The 4,198-nt window shown below is 49.4% G+C and overlaps 1 non-coding gene across 1 annotated transcript; it reads right to left on the bottom strand.

The window, feature by feature from the left end:
* Positions 1 to 1,531: 1,531 nt before the first annotated feature.
* Positions 1,532 to 1,604, bottom strand: TRNAR-UCG (transfer RNA arginine (anticodon UCG)). Its single transcript has one exon. It is a non-coding gene; the product is annotated as a tRNA-Arg (tRNA).
* Positions 1,605 to 4,198: the final 2,594 nt, after the last annotated feature.

Raw genomic sequence — 4,198 nt, 5'->3', positions numbered from 1 at the left:
TTCTTTCTTGTACTGCAAACACGTCAAGGTCCTGGTCCACCAAGAGTCGATAGACCTGTTTCTGCTTTTTCTTGGCAGCCAGTCGTCGCACATTAAGTGTGGCGAAACTCAAAGGCTGGTTGGAAGGCATCATTCACCAATACTGTTAGAGGAGAATCCGAAGCATGGTACTTTAACGTCTAGCACACCGCTAGACGTCACCGTGCTTGTCCGGTTGCCCGGTGTCGTTTTGTTGTGCCGCCGGTTTGTCCCCGGCCCACCTCCCTGCCCCGACGTTGGGCATTGGCTTGTATCCGGAACGTCTCCACAGAGGCGCCGTTGCGGGTGGTCCCTCCGTCTTGCTTGCCCCATGGCTGCCCTTGAGGTCTTCCTTTTCCAGCGGTGGCTTGACGGCGGCGCCAGCAACCGATGTATCGTTGGCCCCGTCAGCTACCTGGTCTTTGCAGTCGGTCAGTGCGCGCACCACAGCAACTTGAGGAACATACTCCCTTTTGTCAGCGTCTTTCTCTGCCGTTTCCGGTGTTCTCGAAGAATTACTTGTGGTTTAAGGGGCACGTGTGTCTCCTCCGCAGCTGATGCCACTGTAGTGGTCGTCTCCTGAAGATTGGCCACGTCTACGGTGCCTCTTGCAGCGTCCTAAGCTTCAGCCACGTCCATGGCTCCCTCTCTGCCCTATCGCCCTCAGGCGGACCTACCGCCGCGGCGTAAGAGCGCTCGCACTTGGCGTCAACCTGCCCGAAACGTCGGCACAGAGAACATCTGGGCACTTTACAGTCGCGGCGTACGTGACCGTTTCCTTTGCAGCGGAAACACTGCATCGGTCGACCAGGGGCGACGACGAGGGCCAGCTCACCGCCGACCCGGATCTGATGGGTAGATCATCCACGGTGACGCCACTCTTGAAGTTCAACAGCACGGCCCTCGTTGTGTAGCCTTTGTCACTGACGCCCTCAACACGCCAGCGCTCCCGCCTGACCTCCAGCGCCTTTCCGAAGGCTGCAAATGCCGTCTTGACATCCTCGTCGTCGACGCCGTGAAGTAGACAGTGCAGCCACAACTTCACCGTCCGGTCCTGCGGATCGATGATGAGGCAGCGCCGCCCCTTCACCTGAAGCTCCTTGAAGGCCTGCAGCCTCTTTGTTGCATCGGCGCCGCACATGGTGACCGCACAGACATGGTTTATCTGGTACGCTCCAAGCGCAACGACTTCGGGCAGCAGTCCGGTAGGACGCAGGGCGTCATAAAGATCTTCAACCTTAAAAGTCGTCGCACGTATGTCGCCGTGTAAAAACACGGTGTTCAAAGCGACATGACCCGTAGGCAGCTGCGGCAAAACAATCTGATGGTCGCTATCGTCGAGCCTGTTTCACCAGGACGCGCCCGCCTGAGCCGCTCCACAAAAGCACATGATTACACGTGCGTTCGCTGCGGTGGCCGGAAGTGGAATTAGGCCACGCGGGCAAGTGCGCTTCGGTGGTGCACAACAGTTTAATATGTATTCTTCAAGGTGCGAATAAAAATATTGAAAGAACGTCAGCGACAGGACTCGAACCTGCAATCTTCTGATCCGAAGTCAGACGCCTTATCCATTAGGCCACGCGGACTTTTTTTCTTTATTGCCGGCTTCGACGTTCTAAATCAAGGTTTACAAAAAATAAAGCGTGTGAGCCACACTTTAGCCAACATAGTACTAAAATGTTTTCAACAGCGCCAATTCATCAAATAGAGAGATCCATTGCGGTGGATCAGGCAACGCTTTAAAAGCTTTTCTCACACACGACACTCGCAATGAAATTTTCCTGAGCCGTTCGACCAACAATGCCTCCGTTTTGTAATTGCCGTCTAGTTTTTCACATTGCATGGAGGCTCAGGACCGTAATAACATCATACGGGACATCCTCGGTGTTATCAATCAGTAAGAAGCGTATTCCATATGGGTTTAGGGATAAGTGTTTTTCAATGTTCTCTGCAGAACATCCCAGTGAAAGATAGCGTCCCAGCAGTCTAGAAATGCCTGTTCTATTGTTTACGGTTTTTTACATAATAAGCAGTCGGTGCTCCAATGGATGAATATACCCTTTTCATGAAGCCAAGTCTCAACGGGAAGTGTGTTTGTGTGTAGCTGGAAGAAGAACGATTTTGTTAACGGCCGTATTGGCATTTTTTTTCACTCTCTTTAGAACGTCTTGTCCTGGGCCTCTACGGTGTGGAAGATGGTACAAAGGTGCAGGGAACATTTTGTCCACGAGATCTCTGCATAGTTTTTTCTTTGTAACGGGGACAGGTATTGCTGTGAAACGTACTTTCAACATCTTATATGAACATACCACTTAACGTAGGTAACCAGTCACGGCACCTGGCATATTGGAAACAGTTGAAACAATGAAACCTGGAATTTGTCTGCACAGTCGTACCTTTATCACCGTTCGGAGAAAAGGATCGTTTTGATCCCGTAAAAACACAAAACGTGACGCGACTTGTCGCAGAAACAAATGAGCTAGACCAAGCCCACCTTTCTTGACAGAGAGGAACAAGTTCGTTCGAGTCATCCTCTCCCAGGTAGAGGCCCAAATGATAATAGCGAAAACTCGGTGAACTTTCTGTACGCTTACCCTCGCCGCACACAACACATTCCATTACGTACTACATCTTAAAAACTAAAAACAGGTTGCAGACAGTGGCTCTAGAAAACATTGACAATTGCTTTCCTCTGCATCCGTCAGCCTTTTCCTTTGCTTTCGAAACTTGATCGAGCCAGTAGGATTCAGGTTCACGGTAACTTCCAAGAGGCACACCCAAGTACTGCGTTGGTAACGACGACCACTTCAATCAATAAAGGGTCTCCAGTGTGTCTTTCCAACTACCATGCCAGAAGCCGTAACTCTTATCCCAGTTTATCTGGGCTCCAGTTGAATCACGAAACTTTTCAATGACAGTCGTGGCCTCCTTAATGCTCGCTTTGTTTGTGCAGAAAATCGCGGTATCTTCGGCATATGCCAAAATTTTAATGTGCGCTGCCTGCAGCCGATAGCCTGCTATGCGCTCGTCACTTTCAATAGCCAAACCGAGTGGTACTAGATACGTAGCAAATAGAAGGGGCGACAGCAAGCATCCTTGCCGCACCAACGAGAGCACGCGAAAGTTATCGGTGAGCTCTTCATTAACAATGATGCGCATTAAGCATTCTTTGTACGCCATCATGACGCCTTCCGTTATGACGTTGCCAACGTTCGCATGTCCGAGTAGGCAGAAGAAAGCCTTGTGAGAGACGAGGTCGAAGGCTTTTGCCAAATCGATTTGCATCATCGCGGCGTGATCGCCAATCGCGTCGCAACACTCAAGGACACTACGAGCCACGTGTACAATTGTTATGATACTGCGGCCTTTTGTGCCACAAGTCTGGTGTGGCCCTACCAATGTTTTAATTAGACTTTGCAGTCGTTTGGCCAAAGCTTTCGCGAATATTTTATAGTCGGCATTGGGTAGATTTATCGGGCGATATGACCCTGGCAACAAAAGTTTTACCTCGTCATCACTCTTCGCAATTAACACGATATACGAGGTTGTGAAAGACAACGGCAATCTTTTTCGCTCATACGCTTCGCTGATAACTTCGTGAAGAACACGGGCCAATGCAGACTTGAAGGTTTTATTGAAAGTGGCTCCAAAGCCATCTGGCCCTGCTGCTTTACCGATGGACAACTCATGTATTGCGCACTCTCTCTCACTCATGCTTATTGGTAGTTCCAGCCTTGTCCTAACTTCCTCATCGAGCTTTGGCATCAATGAGGGAAATTATCCTTCGTAGCTATCTTTAAGGTCCCGCGGATGACCTAAAATTGCTTTAAAGTGATCGGCGGTCCCTTGCTTCATGTCATTTTTGTCGGACGTAATGTGATTTGCCTTTAGCTAGCTGGCGGATTTTCTTCCGACATGCGTACGTTTTCTCGTCTGATAAGGTTCGTATCGTTGGAATTTCTCCCACCCACAACTCCTCAGTCCTTCATCTCCCAAGTGCTGCTTTGTATTTTTCTGTATGCATCCTTTCCAGTTCAGTTTTCACTTTCTTTAATTCGTTAACATGCACACTAGGATTGACGCTTTCCATGCTGATAAAAAATTGCAGTTGCTGGCGAAGATTTGTTTCTGCTTGTTTCAGCTTGTGTCTAATGACACTGCTTCTTTCAATGGCCAATGT

This window comes from Dermacentor variabilis, chromosome 3 (assembly GCF_050947875.1).
Source record: "Dermacentor variabilis isolate Ectoservices chromosome 3, ASM5094787v1, whole genome shotgun sequence".
In the NCBI taxonomy this organism is placed as follows: Eukaryota; Metazoa; Arthropoda; class Arachnida; order Ixodida; family Ixodidae; genus Dermacentor; species Dermacentor variabilis.
Note: the sequence above shows the minus strand (reverse complement) of the source record. Positions and strands in the feature narration are given on the sequence as shown.